Raw genomic sequence first — 16,046 nt, forward strand, 5'->3', positions numbered from 1 at the left:
TGGCCCAGTGGTATAGCGTGGGTTGCGCCCCTATGAATTTTGCACCCGGGGCAAGCGCCCCTGTGGCCCCCCACAGCACACCACTGCATGTTGGGGCCCCAAACCCGAGGTTCTCCACACCTATCCAGGCATAAAATGCTTCCTGTTCCAGTTCAGCCTTGCTTTTTGCTTGAAAAACATGGTCTTCCTGAACTCTGGCAGATTCTTGTATCCTTGTTTATTTTTTGGTTCTGGCTTGTGCATCGATCCTGACTCCTGCCTTGCCCTTCAGGTCTGATTTGCTCTTTGGAACTGATTTCCGGCTTGTCCTACATCAGGGGTCAGCAACCTTTTTCAGCCTTGGGCCAGTCCACGGTCCCTCAGACCATGTGGGGGGCCGGAATATATTTTGAAGAAAAGAAATGAATGAATTCCTATGCCCCACAAATAACCCAGAGATGCATTTTAAATAAAAGCACACATTCTACTCATGTAAAAACACACTGATTCCTGGACCGTCTGCAGACCGGATTTAGAAGGTGAATGGGCCGCATCCGGCCCCCGGGCCTTAGGTTGCCTACCCCGTCCTACATCTTCTCACTTGAGACTGCTTTCTCCAGAGCAGCAACGGTGGTATTATCCAGGGAAAACAGGCAGCTCTCAGGAGTCATCCTATGTCTGAAAAATATGCGAAGCAGACCGCTTGGATTGGGGTCTCGGAGGGAACGGTTGAAGCCTTTGTGAACAAGTCACTTCCCATTGTAGCGGGTGCCACGAACCAAGAAGAATTCTGTCATTTTGTTCTGCTTTCCATTGCAAGGACAGAATGTCAAGCTTTTGGTATTTACAGAGCTGCTGGGGGACGTGGCAGAAATTGATTCCCAACTTCCTGTGAAATATTTTGAGCAGGAGCTGGCTGGATTTGTGAAAGCGGGGAGCCGCTCTGCGCTGCAGAAGAAAATGTCAGCGATGGTGGCAGAAGTCAAAATGGCTGAAATAACATTTGCACAGCAGCTAACGAGAGAAAAAGGATTTCGTGTGACATTTGGGCTTTTTGACACATAATTGACACAGTAATGCCAAACATGCTGGCTAATGCTCTGGCTCTTGGGCAGAAGCAATTGGGCCCAAAATTGCAAGTCACATTTCCGGCCTTCACAGGGCCGCAAATCCTTCAAGAACTTGGTTGGTTTTTATGGCTATCAAATGACATTTCTCTGTAGGAATGTTCAAGAGCTCACTAGCTTACATTGGTGCTAATAACAGGATGAAAGAGAGCCATGTGTGGAAAGGGATTCTCCTTTTAATGAAGAGATTGCTACCTTGGTTTGACACTGAAAGCAGTTTAAAATGACAAAGTCAAACAAAAAATAGCTAGCTTTATTGCTCAGATGTTCTTTTCACACTCGTGGAATGAATTTGTGAAAGCAAAGTGGAATGGTGCATTGTTTTTTAATATATACAAAAGCGCATATCGCTTATAATAAATAAATACAAACAACAAAGTGATGAACGGTATAAAATCATAACCTATCCTAAAAGTACAAGGAGAAGGGGACGACAGAGGATGAGATGGTTGGACAGTGTTCTCGAAGCTACCAGCATGAGTTTGACCAAACTGCGGGAGGCAGTGGAAGACAGGAGTGCCTGGCGTGCTCTGATCCATGGGGTCACGAAGAGTCGGACACGACTAAACGACTAAACAACAACAACAATCCTAAAAGTACAATAAAACACCAGAATAATAAGTTTGGAATCAAAGGTGCATGGTTGGGCAACATTTCAGGAAAGTATGTTTAAACAAAAATGTTTTGAGTACGTGCTGAAAACTTTGCACGTTTGACACCTTCCTGATATCAATAGGGAGGGAATTCTATGATTTCTCTTTGTATTCGCTGCATTTACAGGGTCCCAGGTGGAATCTAAACACATATTAAAAAAACGCTGTGAAAATGCTCTCTTAAATTTTTTTTGAAAAATATATTGAATTTGCCATGAGCTCACCATCGCCATCTAGTGTCACATTGTATAATGCACTTAAAACGTTATATTTGCAGCTGTGTAGCTGAGTCCCCAGATTGCATGCTTTGTGCGTACAACTTGTATGAATCCAAACTTTGTGCATACAGGGGCAATGAAAACAAGTGGAGCACAAGGACATAGGAAGCTACCTTATGCCAGGTCATATGCTTCTAAATGATTTTATATTGCCATGTTATAACCTTAAAAACTTTACTCATTTATCAATAAGTATTACAACAGCAGCTGCAGTGTGGGTTTATTGCTAGGTCTGCAGGACATGCACAGTGGTCCATGCCAAATTCCCCAAATTATGCAAAATTATCAAAGCCAAGCAAGTTCAGCTGGATTTACTGAATACAGCTGTATAATACAGTCATACCTCAGGTTGTGTAACGGAGCATGTTACTTCCAGGTTTCGCTGCTTGCGCATGCGCAGGCGCTCAAAATGCTGTCACACACATGTGCAGAAGCGGCGAAAAGCGACACGCGCACGTGCAGACGTGCCATCGCTGGTTACATTTGCTTCTAGATGCAAACGGGGCTCCGGAACGGAACCCGTTCACATCTAGAGGTACCACTGTAATAATAATAATAATAACAATATGCAGTGAAGATCCCAAATCTCACTAATTCTCCAAATTTACCGGTAATCTTTTAACTAAGACATTCTAGCAGATCTGTTAACAGCCCACACAAGAAACCACCACACTGCAGTATTTTACTTATTTCATAAAAATGTATAAACCGCTTGATTGTAAAAATCCTCAGAGCAGTTTACAAAAGGAAACATGACTTTAGACATTATAATACAGGGAAACATTTAAATGTATTTTGCAACAGGGAGGATACATACTATTTGGATCTTCCAAAACGAATGCTGCCATTTTAGCAGAGTCTATTCTTGCAACGGCAGCAAAAAATGCAGTAGGTTTTAAAATTCATGTGATGGAGCATCTTCTCTGGCCTTCTTAAGCAGCACAGTCTCCCTGGGAAGAAGCTGGGGATAATTCTGCCTTCAGGACTAATATTTTCCGCAAGCAGCTGGTTCAAGTCTACATCTTCCCTACCAATTCACTGTTGTTTTTGCATCTCCTGCAAGCGCCAGCATCTCTGCTGTCAGATTTTCTAACACTGCAGCCTTGTTAATACTACTTACAGGACCTGCACTTTTTCAGCAGGGGGGCGGTCCACTGTCCCTCAGACCTTGTGGGGGCCAGACTATATTTTGAATGGGGAAAAAATGAACGAATTCCCACAAATAACCCAGAGATACATTTTACATAAAAGGACACAGCATTCTATGCAAGAGCACCGGGCAGGCCCTACAAATAACCCAGAGATGCATTTTAAATAAAAGGACACATTCTACTCAGGTAAGGCATCCCCCCCACACCGACTCTCCCCTCCCTTCTCCACAGCACCAGACGAGCCCCAGTGGCTGCTTACCTGTGTCTTGCGAGTGGCAGGGGCTGGCGGCAGCGGGACAATGAGCGGCATGTGAAAGGGCTCTGGAGTGGGGCTGGCACCAGCAAAGCCCAGCCCCCTTTCTCTTGGCTCTAGGCAAGGTGGGGAGAAGCCAGGAAGAGGGAGGGAGGAGGCGGCGCTGAACGCGCTCGCTGGCGCAGCCTGAACAATCAGATCCACGCCGATCCACGGGGGCGATTCGCGGGCCGGATCCAGACGGTAACTGGGCCGGATCCGGCCCCCAGGCCTTAGTTTGCCTCCCCGTGTGAAATATACTCAGAGTCGCAAAGTGATTTCATGCTCTTTATTCAGCTCATAGTGGTGAGGAGGAATGAATGAAAGCCCCCTCAAAGTATCTGCTTTATATACATTATTTACACAATGGGCTGCACATGATTGGCTAATTCCGGAATTCTACTGTAAGCCAATCAGGTTGTGGATTCACTTCTATCTGGAGCATGATTGGGTAGTTCCTGCCAACCAATCATACTGCTGCATTGTTCTAGGACCAATCAGACTGCTGCATTCTGAATCCTATTGTTCTAGGACCAATCAGACTGCTGCCTTTTGGATCCTATTGTTCTAGGACCAATCAGACTGCTGCAGTTTGGATCCTATTCAACTCAGTACATAACACCATGCATTAGGCAGTTGAATGTGCATGCAGCCTCTGTCCATTTCCCCAGGCACTGGAAACCCACAGTATGCCACTGCGTACCCTTCAATATTTTCTACTACGTAACTGGTCTGATCTTCATAGAACTGGTTCTTTCTAAAAGTCACCATGCTTTGCAAGCTGAGCCAAGGCTGCTGCCTTGTTTATGCAGGCATGGCCCCTCTCTTCATTGCAGTCAAGAATAGGTTTCTACGCTAAAGAGAAACCTCCCGAATCCTCAAAAAGACATTTTGTTTTTGCTTTTTACAATAGGTAAAAGGCATTTACATTCTATTAAATAATTAAGCAATCACTTTAAATCTGGACTGTTTCTTATTTGTTAAAAAAAATCTTTAATAAGATATTACGGCATAAACATTTTTAGGCATATGAATATTGCCCTCGCTGGAGACAGAACACTGGGCTAGCAGCTGTTGTGGCTTTTTAAAGTACTATTAGTCGACTGCCTCCTAAGCAGAATATTGGAACATGATTTGATATTGGTTCACAGGTGACATCTACTTATTTCTTTAATTCTACTTCTCCGAAGCTCTAAGCTTTCGTTTAGGAGACAGATAGAGCTTGCGACTAAAAGGACATGGCTCTCCAGCCCTCTAGTGGCTCTTGATACTAAGTGCAGCACGTTGGCCTCTAACCTATTTGCTTCTTTAAGTCTAAAGGTGAATGCCTGGCACTCCTTTTTAAAAAAAACCCTCTATAAACACTACCAACACCACAGTTTTCCTCAGGGGGCTTCCTAAGAAGTAGCTGTTCCTGCAGATTGCCGTTGATTTGATGGACTATGAAAACTCAGGAGAAACTGCCAAATTTATCAAGCCTGAACTGGCACATAAAGTCAGATTGTTTGACAAAAGAAGTCATGTGAAAGCCATTTTCGGGGAAACATTTGACAAGCTGACAGAGCTTTCTTTGAAGATGTACTGGGCAATGTTACTCAGGGATAAAATGGTGGTTGTGTTGTAAGAACTGCTGTCAGCTCTGGTCTCTGAATGCTGCTTCTCAAAAACTGCTGCTGGGTGCAGTTCAACCTTTGCAAAAATCCCGCAGATCACAGGCAAAAGGCATCCTCACTGTCACTTTGGTTTTATAGGAAAACTATGTTTATTAGGTTGACCTATTCTATGACACACCTCAAGCCTTAAGGCATATCATATAATAGGTCAAGTCAATTAGACTTAAGGTCTTCAACATTCAAGTTGATGCAACCAAGCTTAGCCAATGGGTGCCTTCAGATGACGAAACTTCCACCAGCCCTGGCCGCCACAACACAATTCAAAGTGTTGGCGCTGACCTTTAAAGCCCTAAACAGCCTCGGCCCAGTATACCTGAAGGAGCATCTCCATCCCATCATTCAGCCCGGACACTGAGGTCCAGCTCCGGGGGCCTTCTGGCGGTTCCCTCACTGCGAGGTTACAGGGAACCAGGCAGAGGGTCTTCTCAGTGGTAGTGCCCACCCTGTGGAATGCCCTCCCGCCAGATGTCAAGGAAATAAACAACTTTCTGACTTTTAGAAGACTTCTGAAGGCAGCCCTGTTTAGAGAAGTTTTTAATGTTTGATGTTTTATCGTGTTTTTAATATCCTGTTGGGAGCCGCCCAGAGTGGCTGGGGAAACCCAGCCAGATGGGTGGGGTATTATTATCACCAATTTTTATAGATTTCCACACAGGAAGTGACTTTTGTGTAGAAATGTTTAATGCATGAGGTGACCTTGTAGTCACTTGTCAGATGGTCTTGGTGATGGCTAAGCACAGGTTCTGAATGCAGTAATCCAAGTCTAACAATTGACTATGGAAGCTTGGTGAATCTTTATATGAGAAGAGATGTTCACAGGAGTCACTGGGCAATTTTAGAACCATGAACTTTTGATTCAGCCTCAGCACCTTTCCAGGGAAGGACAGAACTACATAATCAAGGACAGAACTACATAATCAGCCCATTTTCTGTCTCATGCCCCTGCTCTGCAGCCAAGGTAGATGTAATCTTCCTTCTCTGAATCTTGGTGGAGGCTTTTTAAATGTAGTTAAGGAGACTGTAATTACTTTTACATTGATTTAAAGGAAATGTATTATCTCGGTCAGACTTTTAGTTCAGCTTTGAGGTCTCACAAGGCCCACCAGCTGTTAACATCTTTTAGCTTTCATGCCAGGTTTATAAAATATTAAAACTCTACTATGGGGATTCTACTTCTTAAATGATCAATATCCCTAACTCCTTATTGTTCATCTCTTGCTCCTTGAAGAATTTAATCATCTTAATTTATGCCTTTAAACAAGAATGGCATGGTTCCTTTGTCCACTTTCAATAATGTATATTTATGTAACTATACATGTGTGTACCTAATTTATGTTTTATATAAGTATTGGGGGGGGTAAAAAAAAACCAAAAACCTGCATTTTCATCACACATAGTCCATGGCAACCGAAAGCCAGCTGGAATATTTAAAAGACAGACACTGCTTCTGGAAGATTCTCAGACACAAGTTTGGGAAAGTCTCCAGAACCAGAGATTCCACAGCTGGTATATGTGTATATGATATGAACAGCACTAAAGATGTAACTAAACATTGCAAAGGGGAAGAGAGGAGAGGTGTTAAAATACCTTTTTTTGGACTAGGTTCATATCTAATTAAAAGGAGAGCCACTGCCAGTCCAAGTCGATAACACTGGTCCAAATGTACCAGTACAGTGGTACCTTGGTTCTCAAACTTAATCTGTTCTGGAAGTCCGTTCAAAAACCAAAGCATTCCAAAACCAAGGCACGCTTTCCCATAGAAAGTAATGCAAAACGGATTAATCTGTTCCAGACTTTTAAAAACAACCCCTAAAACAGCAATTTAACATGAATTTAACGAGACCATTGAGCCATAAAATGAAAGCAATAATCAATTTACTGTATTATAAAATAATTAAGACAGTATTGTAGATGATAAAAATAAAAATTACGTTTTTTTTCTTACCTTCATTGATGACAATCATTGTTTGGATGGGGGGGGGGGCTTTAATCCATTTCTGCAGTCACACAATCAATCAATCACTCAGTAGCTGAACTGGGTTCCACACAGTCACAAAAACAAATTAACCGAAATAGCCTCATAAACAAAAACACAAAATAAATAGCAAAAACAAAAGCGCCAAACTTAATCCGTTCTGGAAGTCTGTTTGACTTCTGAAATGTTTGAAAACCAAGGTGCAGCTTCTGATTGGTGCAAGCGCCCCAGACACATTAGCCGACAGCTGCATCGGATGTTCAGCTTCCGAAAAATGTTCGAAAACCAGAACACTTACTCTGGGTTTTCGGCATTTGAGAACCAAAGTGTTTGAGTACCAAGGAGTTTGAGAACCTGGGTACCACTGTAACCCAATTCAGTTATAAGGTAGTTTTATATACTCAAACTGGGATGCTACTGAAAATGGCAACCCTGTGTTGAGTCACGCTGTCACCGTTGGGTACAGTATATTGCATGTCTTGATGTCATTATGCTCAGCGACAGCCAGTGATGTTGAATGGGAGCAGGGAATTGAAAAGAGTATTAGGTTCATTCTACCAGATGTTATGTTAGGGTGCTGGAGTGACGCAACTTGGGGTCGACATTTTTTTGTAACAGCTCTACCTTTCTGTTTGGAAACTTTTAGTTTCGTCCTGGTACATACTTGCTTTGCATTATCTGCCCTTATAAAATATATACCTGTGGTATATAAATTCAATAAATAATCCTTAATATTTTTCAGAGAACACATAGGTCTACAGACCTCCCCAGATTTACAGAAGCTGTCCCGGTTTCTCATTTGATCCTGGAATGTCCTGCTTTTCCTTAGGACATCCCTATTTTCATAGGGAAAATGTTGGAGGGTGTGGAGTTATCAGACCACCAAGTCATCTGAAGGCAGCTGTGTATAGGGAAGTTTCTTAATGTTTTATATTTTTATGTTCTTTTATATGTTGGAAGCCGCCCAGAGTAGCTGGGGCAATCCAGTCAGATGGGTGGGGAATAAATAATAAAGTTGTTGTTGTTGTTGTGGAATAGGACGTCCCTCTTTTCATCAGAGAACTATTGAAGGCATGGGTCTATCATAATCACATCAAACATCACTTCATCTTGGCACAATGCACTAGGAATGCATGCTGTGCCAAATTTATGGCAATGGCACATTTCATATACCCTTTAACAGCTCTGATAGAATCTGGAAGTAAGAATTGTTGGAGGAAATGTGGAGTGATGGGAAATGTATTGTCATATGTGGTGGGATTGTCCGTTAGTTAATGAATTTTGGAAACAGATTGGTATAGAAATATCGGGAATTGTGGGTAGGAAGGTGGGAATATCTAAATTAATGGTTCTTATTAGTCTGAGTAGCACCGAGTTAAAAACAAAAGAGGAATGTAAAGGGGTAAAATTGATGGTAGCTGCAGCCAGACAGGTTATAGCAAGTAATTGGAAAAATGCAGAAGCGCTAGGGGTGAACCAATGGAGGAAAAAACCTGAATAATATTATAATTTTAGAACATCTAACTGTGAAGATACACAGAATGAAAGGGTTTAAGATCAGTGAGAAAGAGGAGGATTGGTTGAGAAGATATTGAATTATTTGGGTAGGTTTGAATAATTTGGGGCAATTAAAATGTTAAAAGTTAAATAAACCTTGTGGATGGAGGAGTGTTAACGTATATAAAATTGTACATATGGTTGATTTGAGTATGTTATTATTGATGATGTATACCCAGCCGCCTGGGAGGTTTCACTGTTTGTGTTTGGTTGTTGGTAAAAAATAAAAATTTAATTTTTTTATATATATAAAAAAAAAGCTCTGGGATATGGTTCTAAGGAAGGCATCAGCTCTTGATTCCTGCCTGTCATGTAAAGTGAATGATTCCTCATTCTAGAAGGGTGCCAGCCCTAATCACACCCAAGCAACCCTAAGCAACATAGTGCATGCAGAAGCATGGAGAATCCCCAGCGATAAGGTCATCAAGCCATAGCAGTGCTCCGCTGACCTCCTCCCTAAGCAAACCTTTCAAGTGAATTCTGCTTTGAAGAACTCTACAGCCTTTGCAGTTCCATCAGATTCCCAGCTGGCTTCTTTCAAGGACATAGCCGAAGACAAAATTTTAACAAACGTGGCCGACCCAGCATAACTATTATCTTTACCGAGATAAAATGTCACAGCCGTGAAGCCCCTTTGAGAAAGATGTGTTTGACAGCCTGGAGTCGGAAAACCTATCAGAGCAGAGCCACAATAATATTTAGGTGAATCGTCCTCCTTTACAAGAACAGCAACACCTTTCTTGCCAATCAACACCTGCCCAAATGGAGACATCCAAGCTTCATTCAAATTATGAATTGGGGGTAAGGTGCTTAATCTGTATAGTGAACCTGCTAAAAACTCTGACAGTGGATGGCTATGGATGGCTATTCGGAAGTTCATTGAATTCAGTAGAATTCACTCCTAACTAAGCGTGCATGGGACCTCAGCCTTACTTACATACAGTGGTACCTTGGGATACATACGCTTCAGGTTACATACGCTTCAGGTTACAGACTCCGCTAACCCAGAAATGGTGCTTCAGGTTAAGAACTTTGCTTCAGGATGAGAACAGAAATCGTGCTCCGGCGGTGTGGCAGCAGCAGGAGGCCCCATTAGCTAAAGTGGTGCTTCAGGTTAAGAACAGTTTCAGGTTAAGAACAGACCTCCAGAATGAATTATTTAACCCAAGGTACCACTGTAGTTTCCATTTAAAATACGATGTTACTACCAGCCCCTAAACGTACATACAACATCAGCAAACCAGTGAAGCAACAGTCTAAGATCCACATTGCTTTTATGCACTTGGGTTGGCGCATTGTATTGTTGGGAATTCCATTCCACCCTTACGGCAGATATGTGGGATTGTTACATGTCACATGTCTGTTTACATTCCAGCACAGATTGCTGGAGTCCTGTGAGCAGAACATCTGCTCTGTATTGCTTTTGTTTTTCTCTCTCTCCGAGAAGAATGACAAGGAGCGAAGTCATGTTTTCTTTGTCCTGATTTATGTACAATAAACGTAGTCTGGTATCCACGCCTTGAGTCAGATCTGTTGTATGTTTACTCTGCTGAGTAATGTGTGCTCTTACATACACAGCAGCATGAGTCACAGGCGCACGTCGGAGGAGGACTGATGGATCTCCACAGCAGCAAGGCTGAGAAGGGAGACGCTCCGGCTGTGGCCAAGCCAGCTGGCTTTCCATCCCACAATTCCAACATGTTGTTGTTGATGATGATGATGATAATTTATTTATACCCCACCCATCTGGCTGGGTTTCCCCAGCCACTCTGGGCAGCTTCCAGCAGAATATTAAAGCACAATAAAATATCAAACATTAAGAACTTCCCTAAACAAGGCTGCCTTCAGATGACTTCTAAAAGTCCGATAGTTGTTTATTTCTTTGACATCTGATGCGAGGGCATTCCACAGGGTGGGCACCACTACCGAGAAGGCCCTTAGAAATGAGCCTTAGAAATGGCACAAATGGGAAATCATTAGTGAAGGCTGTTAGGGCTACTAACATTTACATTATAGACTTCATAAGTAAATAATAATAATAATAATAATAATAATAACAACAACAACAACAACAACAACAACAACAACAACAACAACAACAAACTCAGAGAGGATAGCACAGAGTCCATTAGTTAGCTACGAAGCCCATACTGCATTAATGTTCCATCTCTGGGCAACACTGCATGTTAAACAAGTTTATATGCCAACTTGCTTTGCTATGTCTGTAACCCCTGATGGATCATTGACAACCAAAGCTTGATGCAGGATTCCAAAATAATAGAAATTATAATGCCACTTGAGCAGATTTATGGGATAATTAGGCATAAAGCAGTACTAGGGGTGATCTTATGGGTTAGCATTCATGTATTTAGGAAGTCGGTGGCATTTCTCACACCCAGTGATATTCTCTTCTGGAAAAATAGGTGTCAGTACTCAGTAGGAAGTTGTTACAGTAAGCGCCACACTGTTTAACAACAACAAAATAGGTGCTGGTATTGCGTATCCTTGGGTGCCTCCGATAAAAAGCACAGCCCACGCCTCCCCCAGCAAAATTGAATGCCCAGTCAATCATCTAAATGTCTTGAAAATATTAGTAATTGTGACTAGAAAGTATCTTGTTAAGTGCTGGCTTGGATTTGATGCTCGTTAAACTTCTAAACAGCAGTTCGAAAGCACCCTTAAGTGCAAGTAGATAAATAGGTACCGCTTTATAGCGGGAAGGTAAACGGCGTTTCCGTGTGCTGCGCTGGTGCTGGCTCACCAGAGCAGCTTCGTCACGCTGGCCACGTGACCCGGAAGAGTCTTCGGACAACGCTGGCCCCCGGCCTCTTAAGTGAGATGAGCGCGCAACCCCAGAGTCGGTCACGACTGGCCCATACGGGCAGGGGTACCTTTACCTTTACCTTTAAACTTCTAAACTGTATAATGCACTTAAATTTTAGATCATAAAATGTTCAGAGTAAAATTACTTCGGGAGTGCAAACAGTCAGAGTGACTGCCATGCTCCTGTGCACATAGATAGTAGTGAGAAGTAAACGCCGATTTAATGTAGTCAACTTCCACCTTAAGATAAAATCAACTTTTTGAGTTCCATATGGAGTTAGCATGCAGCAAATTAAAAAATACTTTCAAAACCTCCGTTATCTGCTTTTGACACCTCAAGTCCAAAATTGCACTTTCTTTCCAAATAGACAATATATGCAAATAGCAACCTTTTTATTCAGTATCTGAATCTTTTGAAGGTACCTCGGACGATTCACAAAGACGGAATGACATTCTACAGTTCCCAAGTCAGGCAAAAAAATTACAACAGCAGGGTGGACATTGTCTACTGAAAACTCAAAATTGGCCTCAGGTATGTTGAACATCGGGCCACCCCAGAACAAATTTCTCATTGTCTTCTTACGTCTCTGATTTCATGCCACTGAAATAAAAAGAAAGCCAGTTTGCTAGGATCACCTGACAGGTTAATCATTCTGCTACTAGTTCGATTGAAGCATGTTGAATAACAAGGATTGTATCTGAAGAAGTGTGCATGCACACGAAAGCTCATACCAAGAACTAACTTAGTTGGTCTTTAAGGTGCTACTGGAAAGAAAAAAAAAATTTTGTTTTGACTATGGCAGACCAACACGGCTACCTTTCTGTAACAAGGATTGCTCCCGTCCATGACAACTGCTAACCTCATACACATGAAAAGCCCACCACAACTGATACTTATGGCTATATATGTTTTAAAACATTGAACTATAGTTATAAAGTAGATACACCAATCCTCTGAAATTTCCAGAACTAAATGGTGAAAAACCAACCATATTTAGAGAGTGGGAGGGAGTAACATTTAAATAGGCTTCTTGAAAAAATACAGAGAGAGTGGAAGACTACTTTTACGTGAATACAGTGGCACTTTATTGAATTTACTCATTATATTATTGGGTTTTCAGTTATTGTACTTTACTACCTGCATGTTCTTGCTAAATGTCTCGTGGCATAAGCACCTGTCATTATAACGGATGCACCACTGTACTATAGAGGAATTTTAAATATTAAATGTATTCTGTAATCCCATTTTGATTTTAATTAGCTGACATATAGCAGTTCTACATTTATTCCTGAGTTTGCAAGGAAAATAAAGAATTCATTGCTTCTAAACTGTTTTCTTCGTTCCGTTATTGTAAGCCCAGGATATGCATCACACAGGGACATTTGCTCAATGAGAAGCGATCTCATATATATATGTGTTTTCAGTAACCAATTTAAGGACACAGGCTGCTTCATCAGTGACAAAACCAAAAAAACTACTGACACTATTGAGACAGCTGAAGTTTTAGTACAAAGAACTATACAGAAATATCTTCTCAGCAAGGGAATATTACAACAGAATGCAGAGCAGTTATTATACCCAAAGATAGATACAAACAAAAACTAGACTATTGTTCATTTTAGCAGAGGGCTATTGGGACGACAAGATAAGATTAATTGAATCATTTGCGAGTTTGACAATAGGATGACACAGCTAAACTAATTAGGCAAGTACAGAAAGGCAACTGGAGGATAATTAGCAAGTGTATTAATTTAGCAAAGGAGATATCTCATTTTAAACAAAGACATTGATACTGCCTTAGTGTACGATGGAAAAAGCATTTTCAGATTTTAAATTAATGTTTTCCATTTCTCCTGAAGGACTTGAACCCAAATCTAATGAACTCAAAAAACCCTCTACTGATTACGAACCCATTTGGCACCATCGACCCAAAGCTAAGCATTGTCAAGTCCCATTGATTTCAACAGAAGAGTTTAAAGCACATACTTTGCCTCCACCCCAACTGAAATTAAATGGGACTTGAAAACCCTTGACTTTGGCTGGATGGTGGCTGCTGTGAGCAAGTTGGCTAAAGTGGCTTTGTACATGCTATGCATGCATTTAGCATAATCTGAAAATTGCTCTCACAAACTGGGAAGATACGCTACCATGATATGGTCAGTGCATTAGTTGTGCTCACTTCTTTTTTTTTAATAAATTTTTTTATTGATTTTCCAACATGAATTAAACACATTACAATTCACAATACATAGACAAACAAACATATAAACACGTATAATTTCATAACCTCTTTTTCTTAAGCCCAATTTCAGCGACTTCCCCATGCCTCCCTTTTCTGCATCCCTGTTTTAAACTTTTTCAGCAACCCCTGATTTCAATTAACTTATAATTCAGTTTCTTTAATCCTTCTTCTCTTACCCAATCATTTACCGCTGCAATTCTGTTTTACATTACCCATGACATCTTAGCACTCATTAATTTTACAACAGTTCTTAAGATAAACTTTGTATTTCTTCCAATCTTCTTCCACCGTCTCTTTCCCTTGGTCACGGATTCTGCCAGTAATCTCAGCCAGTCCCATGTAGTCGATCACCTTCGTCTGCCACTCTTCCAGTGTGGGTAGTTCTTGTGTCTTCCAATACTTTGCTAAAAGAACTCTTGCTGCTGTTGTGGCATACATAAAAAACGTCCTATCTTTCCTTGACACCAATTGGCCTACCATGCCCAGGAGAAAAGCCTCTGGTTTCTTATGAAAGGTGCACTTAAGAACCTTCTTAATTTCATTATAGATCATTTCCCAGAAGACCTTAATCCTTGGAGTTGTGCTCACTTCTATCTGGATAGCTCAGTTGGCTAGAGCATTGTGCTGATAACGCCAGGTTTGCAGGTACAATGGGATGACTGCATATTCCTGCATTTCAGGGATTGGACTAGAATCTAGATGGTCCTCAGGGTCCCTTCCAACTCTAGGATTCTTGCTGAAACACCTTGACAAAGGGTTGCAAATGCTTATTGATATAAAAATCAATTAACCTGAAAGAGCTACCCTTAAGCTGCTTCTATATGTAAGATATCTAAACAAACCCAAAACAAAAAATATGTTCATTTTTGCACCCAGAAGTTTAATTTGCCCAATTGTTGACTCTGGCTTCCATTTCTTGTACAGTGGTACCTCTGGTTGCGAACAGGATCCCTTCCGGAGCCCCGTTCACAACCTGAAAGGAATGCAACCCGCGCCTGCTCGTCTGCGCACACGCGTTGCGATTCGCCGCTTCTGCGCAAGCGCGTGACATCATTTTGTGCATCTGCGCATGTGCGAGTGGCGAAACCTGGAAATAACCCTTTCCAGTACTTCTGGGTCGCCGCGAGACGCAACTTGAAAAGACGTAAACTGAACTGAACGTAACAAGAGGTATGACTGTAATCGTTTAGGTTCTCAACCTAGAGTCTATCTCTACATAATTTTAACCTACCATAGAAGCATTCTGTAACTCCGTGCCAACACTCAATCATTTATTAGTGTCAAAAATATGGCCAATTTTCCAAGATAATTTTTTCCAGCTGGCCAGCCTACAGGACGCAGAACAGCAGTGCGTTCTAAGTGCCAAGCAGTGAAAGCCTGCTCCAAAAGTAGGGAACAGTTAACACATCCAGCCAATTCTGCCTTTTTAACCATTTGTGCTTCTTAAAAACAATTGTTTTAGACATACAATATAATAGGAAACATTTAACAGTATGCCAAGACTCATGAAGAGTTGTAGTGCGATGTAAATTTTACGTATGCTAATGCCAGATACTGCTACTTGGGTTAGCAGTCCAAATTCCAGATTCAAATGAAAAATATATATGTTGAAAGAACAATAATCTAAAGTCCAATGGCCCAAACCTAATATGGAGTAAAGCATGATTATGTCTACCTTTTGCCAGGCTTTGGGCGATCAGATCCCTCACACGGTGGCAGAAATGACTCAGAAAAACAGAGAAGAGTTCTTACCAATTAGTTTATTCAATAATCATAGCGAGAGACAAAGGAATGAGGTCTCTCTCTGGAAATAGCGTTGCTCCAAGGAAAGTCCCACCCCACTACATCGTCCCTTCACCCCTGCATCAGTTACCGTATTTTTCGCTCTATAAGATGCACCAGACCATAAGACGCACCTAGTTTTTGGAGGAGGAAAACAAGAAAAAAAGATTCTGAATCTTAGAAGCCAGAACAGCAAGAGGGATCGCTGTGCAGTGAAAGCAGCAATCCCTCTTGCTGTTCTGGCTTCTGGGATAGCTGCGCAGCCTGCATTCGCTCCATAAGATGCACACACATTTCCCCTTACTTTTTAGGAGGGAAAAAGTGAGTCTTATAGAGCAAAAGGTACGGTAATTTGAGCTTTCTGCTTCTGAGCTTTCTGTTCTACTACCCTCAATGCCTGCCTGGTCTTGGGAGGGGGGTCAGGAATGCTTTCCAAGGACACTGAGTCTGTCAGCTCTCTCTCCCCGGTGCTTCTTCTTCCTGCTGTTCCTCTTCTAATATTTCCCAGCTTCT

This window comes from Podarcis raffonei, chromosome 10 (assembly GCF_027172205.1).
Source record: "Podarcis raffonei isolate rPodRaf1 chromosome 10, rPodRaf1.pri, whole genome shotgun sequence".
Taxonomy (NCBI): Eukaryota; Metazoa; Chordata; class Lepidosauria; order Squamata; family Lacertidae; genus Podarcis; species Podarcis raffonei.